Here is a 27,016-nt window from a genome sequence, read left to right as displayed (position 1 = left end):
TAAAATTCTGAATGAATGTGCAATGTAATCTCGTAAATCCGAACTAATTGAAAAAATTAGATTACAGAAAGTATTAGGAAAAATGGTATCAAAAAATGGTTTGGTAGAGCTCCAAATTTCAATTCCATATGTCCAAATTGGTCTGATTATTGTAGCGTATAATATTTTTTTATTAACTTTAAACTTTCCCAAGGCGACTTTCCCAGTAATTCGAAAGTTTATTGTGGACAAAAATTTGACAATTCCCCTTTATATATGTAGATTTTTTTTTTTTAGCAGTTCAGTTGTTTTTTGTCATCGAACAGCTCATTAACATTTTAGAAAAATAGTTGAAAGGATCACGGTTAATAATATTAACCTCTTTATGATCATCACATATAACAGGCCTTAACTCGGTCAGTAATGAAGACATCTATCATAAAGGATAGCATTATTGCATATCGATTGTTAGCGAACAAGCGGATCGATAGAGAATAGCGGAGCAGAGATATCGACCATAACAATAGGACACTAGTGTGGGATAGTCCATTGCTTTCTCCATTCTGCGAAGTCTCCTCGACTCCATTGTTCCAAGAGCCTTGCCCTCTTTGTCTTCGCCATTCGGGCAATAGTGGAAGGCCGATCTGGAGGAAGTCGTGGTGTCAATTGGTAATAATGGCTGTGGTTCAAGGTTCCGCTGTCCACGGAGAGTGATTGCTCTTTCATTAGGGTCTGTTATTGGTTCTTGAAAAGGACTGACATAGTTCTTGAGATAGGATATGGTGTCCATATTACTGAATGTTCACATTAAGTGAGACCATTTTGCGTGAAAGGTTAAAAAGACAGAGCGATGAATCATATCTTCATTGTCACTCTTTTTTTGTATTTTTCAATAGATAATATTCCTACAGTAAGTTACCTTGGATTCTTACATTGCATCTGTTCATTAAAGAGTACATATTCCCTGTGTTGCCGAATTAACAATAAAGTAAACCTGTACCTCTACAACCCCTGGTACTCTGTAAGGAACGGTTGTGCAAGGAGGTGATTTCGTCAGAATCACGATTGTCCTCCAGGTTTTTCTCCAATTAAGAGTACCTACTATATTCGGGAGCGGAGTGGCTTAGTGTTAAGACATAGAGTTTCTAACTCCAATGATGATAGATTTATTTATTGATAGATATTACAATCTGCCACACACAGTTGTGGGCAATAGGTAATAGTGATGAATGATCTCATACATATTAAAATAAATAAAAAAAATAATAATAAAAAAAAAACTCTCTTGAAATATATACAAACAAAAGAATAAACAAGATGAACATAATCTAACTATCTGTATGAAAAATAAATAAATAAAATAACATAATGATAAAATAATATATACAATATTCACACAACCACGTGTGAGGGGTAGAGCAGAGCTCAAGAGAACACTCAACTTATAACTCCAAGAACCAGGATTCGAATCCAGTTGTGAAATATAATTATTTATTCTTTTACTGTAGCGATGAGTCAATCCAGTGGGTTCGGAAGCCATGCGAGATACACGCAGCCGAACTCGCAATAGAAATATAAAATAGTTACCAGTTGTTTTAGAGGCATCATACTAATTATGATTAGGTAGGTATAGATTATCGGATTACTTAGGTAAATGACGGTTTCCTCCGTGACAGTTTCTGTCTTGTTGAAAACTTGGTATTTATGCACATGGCAGTATGGTTACTACTTTCAGACTTACGTAATTTTTGAACAGCTTTGGTTACAAATGGCATTATAACAATGTTTTGCTGTATAAGTCCCAATTTTTTTTCTTACAATTAAATTATTTTCTAAACTAGAAAGATTGTTGGAAGAAAAATAAATACGAACTATGGAAAATAAAAAATAAATAAGAACAATGGAAAAAAAGTAGTTACCAAAGTTGTTTTAACGGCATTATACTAAGTAAATGCTCGTTTTCTCGGTGACAGTTTCTGTCATGTTGTAAACTTATTTACTCACATGACAGTACTGTAACCACTATCAGGCTCACGCAATGTTTCTATAGCTTTGGTTGCGAATGGCATTAAAATGATTTTTTTTTTGTAGCTAGCTTCTTTTAACAATTTAATTATTTTTAAACTAAAAATATTCAGAGATACGTACAAGTATATTTGAATTATTCAAAAAACTTATAAAAATTGTTCTAGAGTTTTTTGTGCTAAATTATATTTTTAAAAACAAGTGTTTCGGTAATTATAAACAGAGTAACCCCGGCATTCAGGAAAAAACGTCAACAAATTAATTTCTCCCTTTTACCTAGAGGTGAAACCGTCACATACAATACATACTATTGTTATATTGCAAAAAAAAAAAAAAATGTCAAAGAATAACTTGCGTTGTTTAATCGGAAGAGACCTTTCTTTACCAGACCTCATGTTTCACGACAGATAGTAAAAAAACTAAACGAGTTGTGTGTGTTACCAAGTCATTCCACATCCACCTTATTAGATAGCTAGACTTATCTTAACAGATACCTATTCAGACATTTTAATAAAATTTGGGAATTCTATTAACTTTTTTTTTATTTATTTATTTAATACAACTGTATAAATAATAAATACAATGATTAAATATGTGGACTGTTTCATTTACACTTGAAAGTCTTGGAAAGGAACCACCCGTACTTCAAGCATTAATTTAAATTAGGAGGTCCCGTGGCCATCTTCTTTTCAGACGCCTCGGAGGATCATCAGGAATTTTTAAGGATGAGAGATTAATTACTAATGGTTTAGGATGGATAAGGAGTTTGGAATGAAAAGACGCATATCTGTTTTGGGCGAAATCATCAACGAACGGTTGCTAAGGTCTTTGTGGATGAGTTTATTTGTAACGTAATAAGGAGCATCAAGGATTTTGGATTGTAAGGATTGGATGCGGGAGGAATTTGATGGTTTATTAGAAACACTACAAACTATTGTTTTGAAAAAAAAAAAACTCATCAAAGAATAACTTGCATTGTTTAATCGGAAGAGACCTTTACTCTTACATGACAACGCCAGACCTCATGTTTTACGACAGACAGTAAAAGAACTAAACGAGGTGTGTTATGAAATCCTTCCACACCCACCTTATTAGATAGCTAGACTTATCTCAAACAGATATCTGATCTGAAATTTGGACAACTTCCTTAAAGGTAATTTTTTTAAAAAGTGATTCTCGGATCAAAATGCAATTTATGACTTAATTTCTTCACGAAATCCTGAACTTTTCTGGGATTCTGAGGTTCTGAGATTAATAATTATAAAGTAGATAACACATTGAAGAAAATGTATAGAAAGTGAATTTAAATACTTTGATTTCATAAAGTTGTCTTACTAAATAAATTTTCCGGTGACTACACTACAATTATTGATCCCTTTTCCATCGCCGCAACTGGAACAAGAATGCCTCCAGTCCTTCAGAGCACCAGAATTCATTTTCTTTACCACTCCTCGAGGTTGCGTACTCCACCAGAGGCTGAATACAGAGTCGAGGGTATCTATCCTTCTTACCTCACTGCCTGCTAGATAGGGAGATTGGGGGTGAGAGATGGCTGACCGGTGATACCGAAGGCCGTGGCCCATCTTTAAAAAGGTTGATTTAGGAATATCTTGATAGCAGTGTTAGATAACTTTGTTTCCATTGGCATAAGTTAAGCTTACGCAGTCTCATTTGCATAAGGCGTTAAGACTTGTTTCTTTTATCTTCTTTTTTCGATTATGTGTATCTGACCTATTATTAACAGGATAGGTGAGAATTGTGTTTTCTATTTCTAAGCAATCTTTACTAAATATAAATCTTAGGTTATGAAAAATAGATAAAATAAAATAGGAGAAAAATCAGTTGATAACGGACGAGCTCGCTATTTGATATTGTTCAATATTTTAATTTTTTTTCTTTATTTCTTTCTTGAAAATGAAATAATTGTACTAACTACAAATGCGATAAACAAAGACATTTTTATATATATTTCTTGACATTTACATCTGTAAATAAAATACAACAAATAAATTTAAAGTAAAAACATAGAAATATGTTACAGGCATGTAGAGAAACTATCAATTAGAAGCATTCTAAAAACTTTTTAACAATATTAGGTCTCGAGGCCAACTTATTTTCAGGCGCCTCGGAATATTGTCAGGAATGGAAGAGGAAGCAAGGTTAGAAACTAATGGGTTTGAGTGATTAGAGGGAGGTTACAATGAATGGATTGTTATCTGGTTCGGGCTAGATCGGTTATATATGAAACATTTAGGTCTCTATGGATGATTTTATTTGTGACAGTAAGGAACATTGAGGATTTCACGAGAGTTTGGGTTATAAGGATTGGATACGAGAGGAATTCGAAGGTTAGTGGATCCCCAAAGCTCAACTCCGTATGTCCAGATAGCCCTTATTATTGTCATGTAAATCAGTCTTTTGTAATGAATTGGAAGTTTAGTCCGTTTGTCCAGTAAGTAGTATAATAGTCGGAATCGAGTTTCCGGAGGATTCCAAGTTAGTCGTTTGTCAAGATGCAGTCCAAGGTAGTGGATCTGTTCTACAGGGGTAAGAGCAACATTATTAAAGTATACTTTAGGGCTGTTGGCATGTTTACGACGAAGAGTAAAGGTGATTTGTTGGGATTTATTTCTATCCTCCAATTTTGGCACCGTTCTTCGAGGGTTGTGATATGGGACTGGAATTTTCGAGGATAGTGTTAGGATTCGTTGGGAAGTCAGCTGTATAGACGGTATAGAGGATGGGATCGAGGATTCTACCTTGAGGAACATCAGTGGATTGAGAATTGAGGGATGAATAGGAACCATTGTGGTTTACTTGGAATATACACTAAAACTAAAACTAATAAATGTAATTAAGCTATAATTAGATGGAAAAAATTGGGAAGAAAATAACCATTTGTAGTACTACAAAAACATTTTTACATTAGAAAGTCTTGAAGCTATCTTCTTCTCAGGCGCCTCAGAGGATAATCAGGAATAAAATAGGTAGCAAGGTTATACACTTATGGGTTTTGGTGGTTTATTATGAAAAAATTTATATCTGGTTCCGGCTAGTTCGGCTACATATGGAGCATTAAGGTCTTTATGGATGGTTTTATTTGTGACAAAGTAAGGAGCATTGAGCCCCAAAGCTCAACTCCATATGCCCAGATTGGCCTTATAATAGTCATGTAGATCAGTCTTTTGTAATGAATTGGAAGTTTAGACCGTTTGTCTAGTAAGTGCTGTAATAGTCGAAAACTTGAGGATTTTACGAAAAATTTTAAATTGTTAGGATTTCATACTAGTAGGTAATCAAATATTTCCTGAATTTAAGAGCTATTATCGTTTAGTAAAGATGCCAAATATTATGGTAATCCAGTATCCATCATATGGTACGTTACACTGTCTACATGTTGGTCTAGACACTGGTTCCTAAATATTTATGTCCTACCGCCCCCTTCCCAGGAAAAATATTACTTAGCGCCACATGGAAATTAATATTTTTAAATTTTAATAGGAAATATATATGTGTTTATATGTCTACCCTTTTCGTAAATATAGCAAAGATAGTTATAAATTATGAAACTATTTATTGAACTCAGAATAGAATGTAATAAAAAAAAAGTTAAAACATTCGAAATCATCTGAATGAGAAGGATGAACCGGGTGTGCTGCTTGCACTTTGCAATTCTCTCTATTTTCGTCAGCTGTAATATTGTTGACCGTGACAAATATTTATTCATGGCCCCCCAAATGCAATTGGGGGCATTACCACCCCCTGAAATCGCTACAGCACCCACCAGGTGGCGCCCACTGTTGGAATAACTGGTCTAGATGTTACTCACAGTAATTCGAAATCTTTAACGACTGCAATATTTATATTACTTCGTATTCCATACATAAGTAAGTGAAAGTTCTGCGCCAAGTTTTATTCAATAAGTTATAATTATTTTTGAATCAATATGCAAACCACGTAGAACAGTACAACTTTCGTAAACCTGTATTAAAATTATGTTTCTGTTATGAGGCTTCCATATATAGCTAAGAAATTATTATTAAATATATATACTCACATATACACTTAATTTATAATAATTGGATTAATAAAATGGAGAAAGAAGACATGTCCGTGGCAATTTCTCCAGTGGCCTCCATCTCTGGTGCCCTTCACTGCAGCGTAGTGATATATAGTTCCAGTGATAGGAACTGGTTCTACGGAACTCTAATCAGTAGGATAATACTGTTACTAGAACGAGTTCTTGATCTTCTTTGTCTAATATATTCAATCATAACTAAATATATCTTTCTAAATTACAGGTTTCCCATCGTTCCTCGCGCTATTATCCGCTTTATCCGCCTCAAATCGTTTTTAAAAGGAATTTACTGTACCTGGGAAAGTGTGGATTCGCTTTCTTAAATTATCTTCTTTACTAAAAATTAATTAACACCTTAACCAGTCAAGACAAGAGTAAAAGGATATATCTTTATTTAAGAAAGACAAGGCTTTGTGCAAATTATACACCAAAAGAAACTAATAACTACGATAACTAATCGTACTAATAATAATAGTAGGTTGGTGCTAGAGATGCGACATCAATAAAAAACATCGACAAAAGACATCGATTTTTTTTTTAACCATTTCAGTATCATAAAGACTGTTCCTAAGACTACGCATGCTACGGCCAGTCAGAAGTGCTTATTCAATCAACCAATACGACATGGACTCCAAAAAAACATCAATGTTTTAAAATATCGTTACTTACAATACATCGATGTTTTAAAATATCGTTGGTTACAATTCACTACCCAAAAAACATCCATGTTTTTTGTAGTGGATGACGGATTCTTTGCTACAAAAATCACTTCTGACACGCCGTAGAATGCTCGTAAGAACAGACATTATCTTTCTGAAATTGTTGTTCAAAAACATCGATGTATTTTGGGCAATGTATTGTAAGCAACGATATTTTAATATTGAGCATTGATATTTTAAACATCGATGTTTTTTGTAGTCGGTATCGGATTCATTGTTCCAAAAGTCTAATTACCAATTAGTATTTCTTATGAACCAAGGAGCATTAACTGTGATTCTTAGGACTTTATTTTGAAAAGATTGTAGTTTTTTTTTTTTCGTGAAGGATTCTGTTCCCCAGACTTCACAGCCGTACATCAGCCATGACCTGAGGATTGTTTTAAATATAAGAACAGTTGATTCTGGTTTTAGTTTGGAATTTCTGTTTAGGATAGGATATAATTTTAGTTGTAAATTATTTAAATAACACAACTTCATGCAGGCTAATCTGCCCTGGTCAATTCAACAATTTCTCTATGAAACATTAGGTAAACATATATTTTTTGTTAATAAGCATATGTTAGATTATGTCTAATTACCTAATCAGCCAATTTTCACATTAAAATTAAAATTATTTATCACAATCACCTTCTTTGTTAAAAATTTATCACAACAATATTTGTAACCTTCCTCCCTCAGCTCAGGCAATTAATTTATTTATTTCAAATATATTTTGGTTAAATTTTATATTTCTTTTATTATTACAATTCATATCAAGGTTCATTATAATTATCAACATTAATTTTATCCCATATTTTTTATAAATTAATTTTACTTAAAATCTCTGCATAGTGTTGGTTCAGATTTCTTGTGTCTATTTTAAAATTCATGTCATAATTAATGCTTTCTTATATGTAAATGGACTTTGGTATTTCTCTTTTACTTTCTTTATGTAAAAATCGTAGTTTTTTTTTCAAAATCGAATGTATCCAACATAATGGAATCATCATAAAATTTATTTTATTGAAAGAATTTTAAAATTCTTTAGAAATCAAAATAGTTATAATTTAATATTTCTTTAATAGTGGTATCTAAAAAACTGAAAAACAAATTTAAATCTACAAATTAAACAATATGACAGAAAATGAATTTGTTTTTCAGTTTTTTAGATCCCACTTACATATCTTATATTATACATATATTTTTACCTGCATTATATTATATTTCATTTTTCACTGTTATCAATCTGCTACTGTCTAATTCCATGGTTACCAATCAATTATTTTGTATAGGGTGTTTTTTTTAAGCCCGATAGAACTTGAAATTGTAAAAAATAACACAAAAAATTAAATTGTAATCAAAATTTTTTTTTTATTCGAAAGATCAATACGTGACATTAACATTTGAAAATGATTTCGGGCATATGGGCACCGCGGCTGTTCTTGACGAAGCGCATTCTGGACGTCCAATTTTGGGCCACTTTTTCGAGCACTGCTGGCCGTATGTCACGAATAACACGAACAATGCTGGCCTCCAAGGCGTCAATTGTTGCTGGTTTATCAGCATAAACCAGTGACTTCACGTAGCCCCACAGGAAATAATCGAGAGGTGTCAAATCGCACGACCATATGCGGCAATTTTGCTTATTAACAAACCCGTTAAGCCAAAAATGCGCCTCATCGCTGAACACAATTTTACAGAATGCGCTTCGTCAAGAACAGCCGCGGTGCCCATATGCCCGAAATCATTTTCAAATGTTAATGTCACGTATTGATCTTTCGAATAAAAAAAAAATTTTGATTACAATTTAATTTTTTGTGTTATTTTTTACAATTTCAAGTTCTATCGGGCTTAAAAAAAAACCCTATATTATTCAATTCATTGTTATGTAAATTTCCAAATTTGTTTGTATACTATTTCTTTCCAGTTTTATGTTTCTCTAAATGATGGTTGTTATCTCTTTTGTTCTGTAGCCCTGATGAAGACCTGAAAATCAGGTCGAAACGTCGTCATAAATAAATATTTTTTTATTTATTTTTTTTTTTCTGACCGCACCATCTTCTTCAATCAGTAACCTACGGTCAACTATCTACACCTCTTTAATTTTTAACCTCACCTTAGTATACTTCTTTGTATCATATTACCTTATAATTTCAAAATATTTTTAGTTGCATTGTATCCTTTTTAGCCCTGATGAAGCCCTGCTAAGTGGGTCGAAACGTTGGAAAATAAATAGTTGTTCTTTTTTGACTGCACCCCCGACCAAATTCAATTACAATTTAAATTCTCGTGGAATCTCACTCCTTTCAGTTTGTTGTAAAATATTTACCTTAATGTTTAGTAATCTAACCACGAAATATGGTGAGGAATACGAGTCCTACCGATTATAAAAAACCAATTTTCACTATATCTCATTCCATACCAACATCCTGGTTCCCTTAACTACTCCAGGACGCCCAAGTGTAAGGGTCACAGCTGTTATCTTTGTCATATACTATTACCTTTCCATATCGATATAACATCCTTCTTATTCATTTAGTTGCATTGTCCTTTATCCTGTATGAAAGTTGATAGAGAAATATGGATATGATGACGTAATAGTTCACCGCATTCATCGCCCCTTACTATTCCATAGAGGTCGATCGAGTTTACCTGATATGGATCTGATATTTTCCAGAATCGGATAAAAATGTCGATAGTGCAATTATCGATTAATAACTTCTTAGCCTTGTTTTATTATTACCTCAAGGCCTAATTAATTATCTCCTATACTCAATCTTTGTTCTATGCAAATCGATATCTGATAAAATAGATGTATTCATTATATATGATCTTTACATTTTCTTGAAACTGGTTATTATTGTTTAAATAAAATATATTGTATTCAATTTAAGTATCAAAACAATCCTTATTTCTTTATGAGTCCGACGTTTCGGCCAAATCGGCCATCCTCAAGGACAATCTATCACAAAGAACTTTTATTATACAAGTGGTTTTTAACAATTTTATATTGAAATATTGTAGTGATAAGTTATAATAGTGAAAATTAATTGTGATTAAAAGTTTTAATTTTTAATTTATTATGTTGAATTGGTAAAATAGTGTAATTGTGGACTGAAATGAATGACCTGGGCAGAACAGTCTGCATGAAGTTTTTTAAAATAGATGTGGTTTTAAATTTTTATTATAGTATAATAATTTATTAATAATACTGTTTTTTGTTCAAAATTGTTTAAAACCATATGTATAATAAAAGCTGTTTGTAATAGATTGTAATTTCCGCCATCTTTGGTCTTTAGATATTTATTAGTGATGCGGGGAGAGGGATGCACTGGAATCTTTTGAGCTCTGCTCTACCCCTCACACGTGGGAAATAGAGTGGGCTCAGGGATCCTCAGGTCGATTGTGTAAATATTGTGTATTAGAGTGTAAATGTGACAAGAGACTATATTATTTTATCATTATGTTATTTTATTATTTATTTATTTTTTTTATTATTCTTATTTTGCTTTATTTTAGTATGTATGAGATTCATCACTATTACCTATTGCCCACAACTATGTGGCAGATTGTAATATCTATCACAAAGTATTATTATTTTTTTAAAAAATATTTATTATTATTGTTTTTCGAAAATCATAAAAATAGCCAGAGCCAAGCAGTCTATATTGTAATAGGCAAGTAAATTTTGTGTGATTGGCGCGCTGCATCAGATTTTTCTCTTTATGATGATTATTTTTTATTTATTTATTTATTGATATTTACAACTGTATAAAAAAAATACAACAAGTAAATTTGATCATAATGACATAATGATATGATACAGGGTGTAGAGAAACTAACCAGTAGTAGAACTCTAAAAACAGTTTACAATATAAGGTCACGAGGCCATCTTCTTTTCAGGCACCTCCGAGGATTGCCAGGAATTGAAGAGGAAGCAAGGTTTGAAACTAGTGGGTTTGGGTGGTTAGGGGGTTTATTATGGAAGGAATAATATCGGGTTCGGGCTAGATCGGTTACATAAGGAACATTTAGGTCTTTATGAATGGTTTTATTAGTAGCAAAATAAGGAGCATTGAGGATTTTATATGATGATTATAAATATATTCTTTTTTCAGGTTTTTTCATCTACATCTCAACATCACTGAACTGCTTCGTATTCGAATTTAAGGTAAGAACATGTTTGTAATAAATGAATTTTTAAAAAGTGGCCACTCAATCTATCTATAGGTCTCTTGTCCACTGGGAGTGGAATTCAGCGAACTGCGAAGCAACGAATTCATTTTCACACGAACACCGTTTGTACATTGCCTCAGTATTCGTAGTGAACAAGATGGCTCTTAAGAAAGTTTTTTCTGATAGAGGATTTTTTTTTTTTATCACCTTTGATTAATCGATATTTCAGGCACACCCGATATCGGCGAAGACGGAAAATGTGGCTGATACATTGTCAAATGAGAAAGGGCACTTTTCGATACATTCTTGACATTTTTTCTAAATTAACTTTCACAGTCCATACACCACTCTTCTTTCGCAACTTCACACTCTCAGTGGAATGGAGGCCTGAGAAGGAATCTTGTATATGACATTAGGAGTATTCATGATCTTTAGATTAACATGTTAAAGCGTGTTAAATGGAGGAATATTTCCTTCTTTTACCATGTTAAAACGATATAACATGTAACATGGTTGAGAGTCTGTTAAATGGAAAATGACGTCACGCAACAGACCTGCTGAGCTCGTCACCATTTTGTTTGTTGTGTTAAGTTACTTATTCGTTTTTTGTGTTAGTATTGCTTAGGATGTTTTAAAAACTAATAAAGCAATTGATGACAATAATAATAATGTAATGACAGTTGTCAATTAGCTCATCTTGATTCTCTTCTTCACAAGTTAGAAGGTCAACATGACACCTAGTAGCCAAACTTTCACGCAACTTCCACTTTTTACTCAATTTAGGCATGTTGTAATAAATTACTTTAATTACAACTTAGAAGTAATCAATAACATGAAGTTTTGGAAGGAACGGTTATAAAACAAGTTGCTCAGAAAATCCGTAAGGAGCTCTTATACACTTATATATGACCTTGATGTTAAAATTTCGAAACTGCATGAACTCGTCTCCCTGAATCATATATCTTTAAAGCCTCTCTCTATTACAATTGTTATTTTATTTCTCGGGATCTTCGTTTGTTTTTAACCTATCAATGTCTTACGTTATAACTAATTTAAAAAAAAAAATCGTGTATTTTTTTATAATAATTTATTTATTGTTATTTACAACTGTATACATATATACACATCAAGTTTGCTGTAAGTGATATTATGACATGATAAAAACATGTGGAGAATCTACCCATTGATAAAACTCCAAAAACATTTCTAAAGGAGGAGATCTCGAGGCCATCTTCTTTTCAGACGCCAAGGAGTATTATTAGGTAGTGAAGGAGAAGCCAGGTTAGAAACGAGTTGGTTTGGGTGGTTGGGAAGTTTATTATGGAAGGATTGGTATCTGGTTTTGGCCAAATCGGCAACATAGGGGACATTGAGGTCCTGATGGATGATTTGATTTGTGACAAAGTAAGGAGCATTAAGGATTTTAGACTGTAAGGATTGAATTTGAGAGGAATTAGATGGCTTAGTGGAACCCCGTAGCTCAACTCGGTATTTCCAGATAGGCCTTATAATAGTCATGTAGATCAGTCTTTTGTAATGGATTGGAAGTTTGGATCGTCTGTAATGTTATAAAGACTGTCTATCGTAAATGTTTTAATACTCTGAATCGACGAGCAGTTTCCTGTCTTTTCAGTCTTGTATGAGGATTCCATGTCAGTCGTTTGTCCAGATTTAGTCCTAAGTAACGGATTTGTTCAATAGGAATAAGTGGGGTATTATTAAAAGATACTGTGGAACAAGACGAAGGGTAAATGTGATTTGGTGGGATTTATTGCAATTTATTTTAATCCTCCAATTTTGCACCATTCTTCAAGGGTGGTGATGTGGGATTGGAGAGATTGAGATACAATATCGTGTATTTAAAAATCAATATAACATACAAACGCAAGCAAAGGTGTTTATTTTATAAAATAGTAAAATTATTTCCCATGGTTGAATCTGAAGATGGTTAAAGAGTGCCGAAACGTTTATGAAACATATGCATGACGGGGTACACCAATGGTATTTGTTAATGAATTTAAAAACTTGGCCTAAATCTACAAGTATTTACAAGATGTACAGATTAATAATATTTAAGTGGCTATAATGCTGTTTGTTGCCACCGCACTGGTGGGGGCGCTGGCTGCAACGTCTGGAAATGATGTTTTACTGAGTCCAGAAATTATATATGTCTCCTCCTAATAATGTTGTTCAGTAGTTTGTGAAGGGCTGGTGGTTTTTCCTTCTTCCGTGTTGTAGTTCTTTTGTTTTAGAATCTCTTACTTTATAAATTAAGTCCTTGAAAAATATAATTTTCATGAGTAAATTTCTTATAAGTAAAAGTACTAATCCGTATTGTTTTCGGTTACTATAACAACAAAGAACAGATTCATTATCTTATCTGGATCTAAACGATTTACTGCATTAAATCGACCTTGATCTACAACGTGATGTGTAGATTAAATCGAATAAAATGTATTAACTTCCCTGCCTTCTTAATAAGACTGGCTTCCCACGCCCTTGTGACTCGATGTGCGTTCACGATCGATACTAATTGTTCGCCGAGCCTAGATTGGCTACATAGGGATGAAGATGAAGTGTTATTGCTGTTGGAACAGCAGAGCTACCTAACCAATAGATCACCAGGTACTGAGTGTGTACAGGTAGCTGTTGGAACACCAGGTGTGATGCTAATCACTTCTGTGTTCTGATCTATTCAAAGACTATATAATCTCGTTCCAATAGGACTTATGACTAATATCGAACTGGGGCATGCTCGGTACAGGTTTCGGGCATGCGCATTTATAATAGGCAAAAATCGTGTTGGAACTGAAAATTATTCTCAGGTCAAAAACGCATTTTCACAAGACTCCATTTCATCACAAAACCGTGAATTGTTTCAGTTCTGGGATTGATAACACGTTTTATAAAATTTATAGAAAAGTAGGGTTAAGATTTTGAATACAATTGGAGTTCTGGCAATGGTCAGATTCTCCACTCAGGTTGAGTGTTTGCGGCTTTAGCGCACTTGCTCAGCCTCCACTGGTTCTCTACCAGTGATGCGCTAGGATCTTTTGAGCTCTGCTCTACCCCTCACACATGGGGGATAGAGTGGGCTCAGCGATCCTCAGGTCGATTGTATATAAGAGTGTAAATGTGACTAGAGATTATATTATTTTATCATAATGTTATTTTATTTTATTTATTTTTTTCATACACATAGTTTGATTAGGTTCATTTTGTTTATTCTTCTGTTTGTATATATTTTAAGACAGATGTTTTTCATTCATTTATTTATTTATTTTATTTTCGTATGAATGTGATCATTCATCACTATTTCCTATTTCCCACAACTGTGTGGCAGATTGTAATATCTATCAATAAATAAAAAGTATTTAAAAAAAAATATTTTGATTTCATAAAGTTGTTTTACAAAATAACCTTTCTTGTGAAAACCGATATTTGACGTGAAAAATGAAATCAGAAAATGCATTTTTGGCCTAAGAATCTTTTTCAAACATATACCTAAAAAAAAAATACAATAAATCATTGAATTTTCAAAATCCAAATTTTGCTTATTTTTGGATACATATTGCACTAATGCTGTTTTATTTGGGTCTTTTTATTTTAATATATGTATATTTTGTCCAGGAGAATATAGGAAAAACTTAACAATTTTTGGAAGAAAGAATATATCAGTAATATCAGTATAATAAAGATGTAAAAAATAAGGTTAAAAACCCAAATTAAACAACATTTGATTTAGCTTTGATATTGTAAATAAGGTAGGAAATTCATGGTTCCGAATGTTTTTAAAATTAATGTATAATGATTGGAATGGATGGCCGAAACGTAGGAGTTATATAGGAGGCTGTTTCAAAATTGTATTATAACTAATATATGAATTGCGTACTAAAATCATAAAATTAGAGTGCATGATGTTAAAAAGTTTTTAAGCAGTATAATATCTGAGTCAGTGTCTTTGAAGTTATCCATGTTTATCTTAACACTAACAGATATCGACTATTTCATATTTCCTTTCCCTTATCTTAAGTGTATTTGCCATTAGTGTATCGGTATCGATTCTGCGGTTTATGTTGGCAGAAATAATCTCTTTAGGGCAATCAATTTCAGCCTGACATATCCATAAATCGAAACGAGACGGGAGATAAATATCGATACCCAGATGGCGGATACAATAGCTCAGCAGGATCGATCCACTCTCGCTGAAGAACATTATAGAACGTTCTCGTAATGGATGCTCCTACAGACGGGAGCTGATATTGCCCACGTGTGAAATTGCGGCCTCCGGCCATCTTTAATAGGAGCGAAGCCTTAGAGGATCGTTCAGGAACTGCGTTCTCGTTAGAGCACAGATATCGATATTGGCTACACAATCGATCACTGGGAGATCCAGATAGCTCGGTCAGGGGTCGGCTGCAAGAGGCCTCGTAACTAGTGCTATCTTATGGTTACAAAAGGAATTATAGGTTTGTGTATCTTATGTATTGGGTCGTTACTAAAACAACAGATAAACCTTTTGTGATGTTTAATTTATGGATGTGCATATAAATCGAGATTAAGCAGCTGTCGATTAGATCGATTTTAGTGCTGTAATAATTTGTTGTTTGTTAGTTCTTCGTGTTAATAATTAAATCAATTTCGTTAGTATTCCTGAATAATGGAAATTTGTCCATTTTATTGGAAGATCGATGATTGATCGTGTGTGATTATAAAAGGAAGATGGTCTGGGTGTAGTCAAAGAAAAAACTTAAATAGTCTTAAAACTAAATAACTTGAGCCAACGTTTCACCCCTCGTTGCAGGGTTTCTTCAGGGCTAAAAAAGGTACAGACTCTTTTATGATGTAAACATAAATGAAAAATTAAAAAGACGTAAAGTGAAACGTAAAATTAAATATGAATAGCACTTTTTATTATTAATTTATGTTTAAATCATTTAAGTGTTTGCACCTTTTTTTTAGCCCTGATGAAGCCGGGGCGAAACGTTAGCTCAATGTAAATAGTTTTGTCATTATTTGAGTTTTTCTTTGATCGTACTCGTACGTCATTATTAGTGGAATTAAATTTTGAAGAATCTGGACAAACGACTGACATGGAATTCTCATACAAGACTGAAAAGATAGGAGACTGCCCGTTGATTCTGACTATTAAAACATTTATTAGACAAACGGTCTAAAATTCCAATCCATTTCAAAATAAATGTAGATCATTCTACATGTTATAAGGCCAATCTGGACATACGGAGTTGAGCAATGGGGCTCCACTAAACTATCGAATTCCTTCCGAATCTAATCATTACAGTCCAAAATCCTTCTTATCGAGTCATCCATCAGGACCTCAATGTCCCATATGTTGCCGATTTGGCCAGAACCAGATATCAATCCTTCCATGATAATCTTCCCAGCCACCCAAATCCACTTGTTTCTAACCTGGCTTCTCCTTCATTACCTAATAATCCTCCTAGGCGTCTGAAAAGAAGATAGCCTCGAGATCTTCTCTAGAAATGTTATTGAAGTTCTATCAATGGGTAAATTCTCCACATGTTTGTATCATGTCACTGTCACCTTCAGCAAATTTACTTGTTATATATATTTTTATACCGTTGTAAATAACAATAAATAAATTATTTAAATAAAATTGAAGCGTAATATTAAATAGTAAAACTAATCCTAAAAATCGTATATATGGGCAATAATATAATAGTTGCTACAAAGTGCAATATAATAGCTTAGAATATATCAAAGCGAAGATATAGTGACCTCTATTACGGGCGGTTCAGTCCTATATCCTCTAAGTCCTCGGTAAATTAATTGTACTTTATCATTCCCAGACTGTAATATATATCTGTATAATATTTATTATATATCTCTCTCACAGTATTTGCTCTTATTGTAGAGTCTATTGTGTAAGCCTTCTTGTTTATTTATTTCTCTTTGAGAAACTACGACCGTGACTGAAGTAACTACAAGCACGACTCCGTCGTGCATTTCTATTTCTATTTTCTAATAATATCTAGCTTTCAAAACATTACAACTATTTGTATAGGAACATGTTTTAACCTTGTAACGCCATTTATTTATTCACAATATATATTTCTTTTTTCGTTCTACATCGAAGACAAATGAAACCAATAAAACCAATAAAAGATATAAATAACAGATCGAGTCATATTCAAGTTCCGTTATATTTATCAGACATTAATTTTGCCCTCATAAAATAACAAAATTATATTAATCTATTATGTATCCTGCTATTTAATGTCTCGAGATTTTTTTCTTTTTAAATTATTTATTTGATGTAATTTACAACTGTACAAAATAATACAATAGGTAAATATGTAGTATGTTTCATATACACTTGAAAATCTTGGGAAGGAACCACCCATTGGTGGTACTTCAAACATTAATTTAAATTAGAAGGTCCCGTGGCCATCTTCTTTTCAGACGCCTCGGAGGATTATCAAGGATTGTTAAGGATGAAAGATTAAGAATTAATGGGTTAGGATGGTTGAGGAGTTTGGCATAAAAAGACGCGTATCTGTTTTGGGTCAAATCTGCAACGAATGGGATGTTAAGGTCTTTATGAATGAGTTTATTTGTGACGTTATAAGGAGCATCAAGGATTTTACTTGGATTTTGGATTGTAACGACTGGATGCGGGAAGAATTTGATGGTTTGGAGGAGCCCCAGAGCTCAATTCCATATGTCCAAATTGGTCTGATTATCGTAGTGTATACTAATATTTTGTAGTGAATGGGAAGCTTAGAGCGTTTGTCAAGTAAATGTTGTAGCAATCGGAATCTACAAACAGTTTCTTGTCGTTTCAGTCTTGTGTGTGGATTCGAAGTATTTTTTCATAGAAACCCTTAAATTCGAATTTTTTAATAAAAAAAAATTCAACACAAAATAAAAAAAATTCTCCAAATAAATCAAGATGAAAAATTCCTAAATTTTAATTTCTCTAAAAAAATGGTATTTGAGTGTTTAAGACGACGCCAAAAACGAAAGTGATTTGCTTTTTCCGAAAAACAAAGTTTGTTAACCTACTTTACTATAAAATCTTTATTATGTTTTTTATATTTTTTAGGAAATAAAAAAACATTTAATAGATTAGTAATATTGTTTTCCTATTCTTCCGAAATAGACAAATATATTTACATATAACTATTAAAAAAATTTATATCAGCGTATGTTGTTAGGACTGTGTTAGGGTGGGTTGGGATGTCAGCTGTATAAACCGTATAAAGAATAGGACCTAAGATACTACCTTGAGGATCACCGGTGGACTGAGAAAAGAGAGATGAGTAGGCTAGGTTATGATTTACTTTAAAGGTTCTATCAGTGAGGTAGGAGCGGATTATAAGGAAATGTCTCGAGATTTAGTCGGGATACCGGGATAATCGCTTAAGACAATTAATCAAAATAAGTTTACTAATTGATTGATATTGCGTCCTGAAACGGCTGTAAACTGTTATATGATTTTGGATATATTATTATATCTTAAAGATTTCTTGTAGAATAGTTTCGAATTAAAAGTAGTACTCTCGGACCTCGCTCCCCGGAGTTCTTAGTGGGCCGGGAAATATTGTCTTTTTTGATTTATTATCTCTTCTTGTGAGATTATGACATATTAGTCCACATACTCGGTATAAGTGTGTTTCAAACGTGAGATAAGTAAGGCTACCACGGAGATCTGGCGAGGCGGGTTTCACGCCGTTTTCGAATTTCAGGCGTTTATTGTAGAGCATGATTCTGTAAAGAATAATGTTGCGAAACGTTGCCTCAAAATACATATTATTAACAGTCAAGAAAAAAACTTATTTTCCTTTTTAGTTTTTCTTGTTTTTTCTTCATAATTTAAAAAGTTATTTTTAACGTGAATCGATTATAGCATGACGTAAAGCCATATAAGTTAGTAATTTTATCTTTAAATCACTATCATGATATCTAATTTCTTGAATTACTGAAAAAACTAAACAAAAAGAGAACTAAGAAATAAATTGAACTTGGTGAAAGGATATGAACAAGAATAAATCAAACGAAAGGCCAGAGCGATTATCAGTTACTTGAAATTATGCAAATTTAAATAAGAAACATTTCTTTCCCGAAGAACGATTACGACAGAATGATCAGTAAAAACTATTCTTAACAAAGTAATATGACTCCAGAATTATATTCTTAATTTTTTGCATATATATACATGAAATGAGGGAGCGCGATAGCCACGAGGTAAAGCGCGTGGCTACTAACTCCAAGGACCCGAGTTCATATCCGGTTGGGCAGAAAATTGATTTCTGTTACACTGTAGCCGTGAGTCAACTCCTGTGGGCTCTGGAGCCCTCCTGGGGTCCACCAAGCCTCTTAAATTGGGTAAAAATTTGGCGGTCGAGCGTGATTCTGACCACATCACCTCCTTGCACTACCGTTGGTCAAGTAACAGTACTTCCTTATAAAGTACTGAACCCTTGGCCCTTCATGGATTGTAGCGTTACAGATTTAAATTTATTTTAAATATATATGATATGCAAAAAATAAAATATCTGAACTGCTATTTAGTTTTATATTTCAGATATCTATCATATACACAGATATTTACATAATTAATGCTACTATATACTTACAGTACAGAATCCAAATTTATTACTTTTTTCTGGATTTTCTCTTTAGGAAGTCTGGTGAGTCAATTTATAAAATTTGTTTTGAGGTTAATAACTTCCAGTTACATGGTACAACGTTTCAACGATTTAATACAAATTTCATTCAACTGTAAGTTATTAATCTCAAAAAATTTGTTATGAATTACTTTTTTGAATTTGTTTAATTATATTTTTCTATTATTATTAAGTTGTCTATGTTCTATTATTATTAAGTTGTCTATGTTCTATTATTATTAAGTTATCTATGTTTTATTATTGATTCTCATTCGCCAATGCTGTGATATATAATAGGAAATAGGATACCTCCTTGTCCTACAGAACTCTCCATTATGAATTCATTGAAGCAGTTAACGCATTTATTATACATAACGCATAATATACATGTATGTATGGAATATGGTCCGGGTGCGGTCAAAAAAACTCAAATAGTAAATAATTATACTATTTTTATTGAGCCAACGTTTCGCCCCAACGTGCAGGGCTTCGTCAGGGTTAAAAAAGATACAAACACTTGATATAGTTATACAACATATACAACAAAAAAAGAAAAAACAGTGGAAAATAACAGGGGTATACAATGAAAAGTATAAGAAAAATTAAGGGTTGTAAACAGTAAATGAAAAGGGTAATAGTAACAGATAAAATAAGAGAAGAAAGTACAAATTAAGAGATGAAAAAAAGAAAAGAATAAAATCAAATGATGAGACAGAATTCATACCTGAGAATGGTCAAAGTCAGAGTGAACCGTTTGTATTCGGAGGTGTGGGGATGGCAGTTTACAACGCCCTAACAACGAAAATTATTTTTAAGTAAACATTGTAAAAGAAATAATATTTGAATTAGGTAAACAATAAATGGTAATATACATAATAGAGGGGGAGAAGAGATATTTACAAAATTATAAAAAAAAAAAAACTGCCATCCCCACTTCTCCCAATACAAACGGCTCACTCTGACTTTGACCATTCTCAGATATGAATTCTGTCTCATCATTTGATTTTATTCTTTTCTTTTTTCATCTCTTAATTTGTACTTTCTTTAATATTTCTTCTCTTATTTTATCTCATCATTTGATTTAATTCTTTTCTTTTTTCATCTCTTAATTTGTACTTTCTTTAATATTTCTTCTCTTATTTCATCTGTTACTATTACTCTTTTCATTTACTGTTTACAACCTTTATACCGCTGTAATTTTCCACTTATGTTTTTTCTTTTTTTGTAACTATGTCAAGTGTTTGTATCTTTTTTAACCCTGACGAAACCCTGCAATGTGGGGCGAAACGTTGGCTCAATAAAAATAGTATACCCATTTACTATTTGAGTTTTTTTGACCGCACCCAGACCATATTCCATTCATCTATACACACGGTCAATCAATAATCTTCCAATATACATATATATTTTAATCACCTTTAGATATACAGAATACGGCGCTAAAACAGACCGCACAGGTGGCACAGCGACCAAAAGGTGTGCTCTTCTATAATTACAGGTGCTTGCCGTTCCCACGATATCTTTCCTCAATAATTAGATCGCTCTTCGTTGCTTTCATCTCTCCGGAGGGCTAGCAGCGAAAGTGGACCCGTCGGGACAGAAATGTCCGCAAGGCAGGTATTTGTCGCTACCTAAGGAGAGATATGAATATTTTTAATATTCCAAACTAAAATATGTTAGTTAGAATGTCGTTTCTGATAATCGTGATCTGGTGAGAAAAGACTAGGTTTCCATAATTGTTTAAGACCTGCTTTATAAACTTAAGAGCGGTGAAATGAACTCTAAACGTAACTTTCGTTAAATATGCTTTCCATTCTAGATTCGATTTAATATTGACTAACTATCAGACCCGGCAATGCTTCGCTATTGCTATATTTGAGGATTTATATACATTGATTGAACACTATTTAAACTTTGGGGTAGTGCGGTAACACACAGTGCGGTAAGACACAATAGTCAACCCTGTAGGTTATGGAGCGCTCCTTAAGTCCACCCAATCCCATAATGTAGGTACTCTTAATTCGGGAACAATCTGGCGGTTGATCGTGTTCTTGAAAAATTGCCTCCTTGTATAACCGTCGTTCTTAAAACAGTACTTCTTTAAAAAGTACTGAACCCATGATCCTTTATGGGTCGTAGGTATCCACAATTTTTAAACTTTAATATCAATCAATATATAGAAGTGATAAGACGGTAACTATAGTAACCTAAATGCTAACTACTAACTTCCGATTGTGCCATATATATACTAATTAGTACTATGCTGGAACAATTCAGACTAACTGACCCATTAAAGTATGGTAAAAGATTTTTTAGGAACGAAACAAAGTTGATATTCGTTCTTAACACCTTAAGAAACCAGTAAATACGAATTTTCGAAAAAAATCAGGAATATTTATTGTGAGCATACAATATGCTCAAACAATTCCTAAAATTCTGTAATTCCATTGCTCAGAACACTCGTCAGCTCCTAGTATCCTCTCTCGTCTTCCCCCATTTCGACTACGGATCCTTGGTGTATGGAGGGCTATCTGCAGGACTAGAGTTGAGACTGAAGAGACTCATGAATTGCTTTGTAAGATTTATCTTCGGGCTTCCAAGACGCTCTCAAGTCTCCCGCTGGTATTCCGAGTTGAAGTGGCTCTATCCAACCTCCCAAAGGCAATACCTCCTTGGTGTTTTCTTATTCCAAGTTCTTAAAATCTAAAAACCTACCTGTATCCTTGATATCCTCACTCTTCGTTCATCCATCCACTTATTAAACACCAGATCCCAACCATTGATTTATATATGCGCTCCTATAGAACCGCCTTCTTTAGCAAATCCTTAGTCATACGTGCAACCTCCCTCTGGAATTCTCTTCCCACCTCCATTTGCCAATCCTCGTTCATTCTTTCCTTTAAGCAATACCTATTCCTCCACTTATTGTATAACCAAACCTCCGTATCATTGTAATCAAATAAATAGACATATATTGATTTACATTATAAACAATAGTTAAGTCAATATCCCAAAGTTGAAAACTTGTAAATGCTTGCCAGACAAAAATCTTAATGAATGAACGATGTATTTATTCTTAGGGAACGTATGTTCCAGAATAAAAATATTTTTTTATTTAATTTCATTTCATATTTTTGCCTTGAAATATTTCGCCCTTATAAGGGTATTAAATCTAAATTTGTTAATGAAGGTTAATAGAAATTGAATAAAATGCAGAGGAGTTGTGAACAATTATATGAACTATGGTCCGTGAAATGAAAAAAAAAATTCTTCAAGTAAATCAAGGTGAAAATTTTTAATTTTTTTGAAAAATGGTGTTTGATTGTTTCTGACTTCGATAAAAACGAATAAGATTTAATTTCTCCTAAAAAAATATTTTGTTAATTTACTTAACCCAAATCCTCACTATGTTTTTTTTTTATTGTAAAGAATAATGAATTATTTGATATAATTAGTAATTTCTTTCTTATTCTTTAGAAACAGACGAATCGATTGGTATATAATAATCGTAAAAAAAACCTATACGCAACAAAAATATTTAATTTATTAATCCTATCTTTTGTCTTCCTAAGCAATCAGGGATTTGCTTTATGTTTGAACCTTCCCTTGGCGACAAAGAACATTTTGAAAAAAAACGCGTAATTCGGTCATGTTATTCAAAAAGTTATTCTGGACAAAGATTCGAGTATTCCCTTTTATGCATACAGATAGAATAAAGAGAGGATAACCATTAAATTGACAAGAATAAGAAGGAATAATGTATATTATAGAAAAATGTATCAAACTCCATCCACAACAACGTAGTGAAGATGGTTGCCTTCGATCCAGCTCGCATCCTTGGTCCTGGCAATTAATGTGATCCTGCGATGTCCTTCCTCTTGCTAGAATGAGCCTCTCTCCTCCGCAGTCCGCCCGTAGTTCCTGCGTTTGTCGCCTGTCATTGGTGTCAGGGATCCACTCATGTAATTATCGTACTAAAATAAAGCAAATTATCATTAACCATATTCTTCCTTCAACAACTTCGTGCATATCAACCCCTTTGTGTCGGGCGAAAAAGAGGTGAGATGGTAACCGAGCACTATTTTACTAGGATTTGAAAAAAGGCTCATATAAACCAAACAAAGAAAGAATATTTAAATAGTTCAAACATCAGTGTATTAAAGTCGGAATAGTAAATAAAATAAATGGCAATAATTTTTATATATTAATTGAAAATTATATAAATAACAAAGGTATAAAGAAATAAAGGTATGATCATAAGGAATAAAAAAATTAAATTCCCTTCTACTTAAAATTATAGACCATTTATTAAAAAGTATATATTTTATATTTTGTTACAATATTAAATAAAAATAATATTCCATATCAAAAATAAAGAATAACTCCAAGTGAATGAGAGTCCTTTTCCTTATTTAATTTTTTTATTTATTAAAACAAATAACGACGTTTCGAACCTGTAACCCCATCATTACCTATTTGCTATATTGTCATGTTGCAGCACAATTCGCAGATTGTGCAAGAATTTATGGCTTACGGAATGCGCCATGAACTGACTACTGTCAACTATGAACTCTTGACTGTCTACTGTCAACTATCAACTGTCACTACCAGATGCTAGGGATACACCCTTCTGACTTCTCTCGGCCTGGAAGCAGACACCCTTCTCTACATTCCTATAGTACAAGAGACGGGAAGAAAAAAACGAAGTTATCTCGAACCAATTTTTGATTACTTCAATAAAAACTGAATGGTGGCTGTTTAAAAACCTTAAAAAACATTAATTTTTCATTCGGAGCTCTATACTATAAAAACTATCAACAACAATAGAAAATCTTATAGAACATTATTTAAAGAAGAGTAAATTTTCTGAAATGTTGGCCCTAAAAGAGCTATTTACGTCCAATAGTTTGGCGGCTCTTTGAAGGCGATAAAAAAAAAAAATTAATTTTTCATTCGGAGCTCTATATCTTAAATAGTATGAACACAAGAAAACCTAAGAGAAGGTCAGTTTAAGAAGAGTAAATTTGCTAAAATATGAGCTATAATAGAGTTATTTACGTTAAATAGTTTTCTAGATATAGCTTTTTTAAAAAGCCAAATTTCTTAAAAATCTTCTGAAAGATTAGTAGTTAGTTAATTTATTTTGAGAAATCTATATCTTAGGAACTATGTAACGTACAAATATCTATTAGCACTCAAATTAAAGCTAGTTTAACGCACTATAAAATAGTCGATGACCTTTACCTTCTTAGAAATACTAGTTTTCATGATATTTGCTATGAATAAAAATTTGGCAAATGAAAATTTGTCGGAATAACTATAAATCAATTTATTTTAGCAAATTTCATGTAAACTATTACTCCTAAGAAGATTAACATCATAAGCTACTTTATAGCTCATTAAACTAGCTTTAATTTGAGTGCTAATAGACATATGTACGTCAAATGGTTATTGAGATATAAAATTTCCAAAATAAATTCACTAATTACTGATCTTTCAGTACGTCCCATACAACATTTTTATGAAATTTTGCTTTTTAAAAACCTATATCTCGCAAACTATTTAACGTAAATAACTCTATTATAGCTCATATTTTAGCAAATTTACTCTTCTTAAACTGACCTTCTCTTAGGTTTTCTTGTGTTCATACTATTTAAAATATAGAGCTCCGAATGAAAAATTAATTTTTTTTTTTATCGCCTTCAAAGAGCCGCCATTTTTTATTCCCCCTACGTCATAAAATGTTCTATAGCACATTAAATTAGTTTTAATTTTAGTGCTGATAGTACATCTTATAGTCCCTGAGATAAAACTTTCCCGCAATAAATTCAGTTACTACTGATTTTCCACTCCATTTTTTATGAAATGTTACGTTTTAAAGATCTATATCTTGGAAACTATCGAACTTAAACAGGGGTCATATTTTAGAAAATTTATTCTACTTAAAATGATGTTCTCTTAGGTTTTATAGTGTTTTTGGCAGTTTCAAAGATATGGAGCTCGGAATAAAAAATTTAAATTAATAAAAATTAAATAATTTTCTTAACGTTTTAGAGAAGCCGCCATTTTTTATTTCTCATAACTATACGTGGCAGACTCATTAATTTTGACTAGTAATTATTCATAGTTTGCATTAAAGTAATCAAAAATTGGGGTGAGATAAATGCCTTTTTTCTCCTCTTGGGCTCTTGTACTACTTACTACCTCCAAGATACATTTCTGCTTATAGCCTCTAACATTGAAACAAGATACCGCGCCACGTGGGTTGCCAAAATCGACTATCCAACTTCGATTCCTTTTGTTTGAACGTTTCGAACCTGAAGACCGGTAGATAATAATCGATTAAAAGCAGCTTTACCGATACATGGACCCCCTGCCCAGTCCCAATCTGGATCGTGACCCAGAGAGATCCCCATCGTTCGGGAACGCCTACTCATTCCAGACCCGTCACTTTAATCTCTGAGCTCTGTCTTACCGTTAGCAAGGGATTTTTGGCCAACAGAATAATGGGGTCTCTTTGGGCATAAGGCAGATAATATCTTTGCTAAAGTTGTATTCTATCAAAAATCTTATAGTATAAAAAATTTTAAACTGTTTTTCGTGAAGTTGTATATTCTCAGATAATTTAATCGTGGATAATATTTTATTTATTATAACAACAGGGAAAAGTCCTAGTATAGTAACTGCAATAAAATAAAATAATGCAAATAACAAATAAAAAGATATTGCGAAACTGAAACAAAATATTAAAAACATATATAAAAAAGTATCAATTTAAAAAAAAAAAATTTGAACCCAAGTTAAAATATTTAACACTTTAGAACATGAAAGAACTTTAAAGTATAATAATATTTTAAAACAAATGTTCCGAACTGCAGTTAAGAAATAATATATAGTTTTGAATTATTTATTTATTGTGAATGATGGTCGAGGGGTGCGTTCATCAAAAAACACAAATAGGAAAACAATTATTTATTCGTGCCGGCATTTCGACCTGATTTTTAGGGCTTCATCAGGGCTATAAAACAAAAAGAGATAACAACAATCATTCAGAGAAACATAAAAATAAAAAGAAATAATAAACTAACAAATTTGGGAATTTACATAACAATGAATTGAAAATAAAAATAGTTGATTAATAACCATGGAATTAGGCATTAGCAGATTGATAACAATATAAAATGAAATATAATATTATATAGGTAAGAATATATGTATAAGATGAGATATGTAAGAAGTGTCTAAAAAAACCGAAAAACAATTTTAATCTATTTTTTAGTTTTTCTCTACGCCTCTTTCTCAAATTAACTTTTTTCCCTCATTGGAAGTCGATATTTTCTTTTATTAAATCTATAAATGTTATTGTTTTTGTTGTTAACTTTTCATTTTCCCTCTTCTTTTTTTTTTTT

At 32.5% G+C, this 27,016-nt stretch overlaps 1 protein-coding gene across 4 annotated transcripts in view; it reads left to right on the top strand.

Annotated features, from left to right (window-relative positions):
• The window catches only part of Cad88C (cadherin-88C), a 360,398-nt gene that overhangs the window by 257,664 nt on the left and 75,718 nt on the right, over positions 1–27,016 (top strand). For 3 of the 4 annotated variants that reach the window (XM_067046833.1, XM_067046834.1, XM_067046831.1), the window contains one exon: positions 10,899–10,951. The exons of the other annotated variant lie outside the window; for it this stretch is intronic. The gene's annotated coding sequence lies outside the window, so the exon portion shown is untranslated. The remainder of the gene's footprint in view (positions 1–10,898; positions 10,952–27,016) is intronic. 4 annotated transcript variants of the gene reach the window in all.

Source organism: Halyomorpha halys, unplaced genomic scaffold, assembly GCF_000696795.3.
Source record: "Halyomorpha halys isolate HHAL.00 unplaced genomic scaffold, Hhal_1.1 Scaffold192.1, whole genome shotgun sequence".
Classification (NCBI taxonomy): Eukaryota; Metazoa; Arthropoda; class Insecta; order Hemiptera; family Pentatomidae; genus Halyomorpha; species Halyomorpha halys.
The sequence above is the reverse complement of the archived record's forward strand: the minus strand, read 5'-3'. Positions and strand labels throughout refer to the sequence as shown.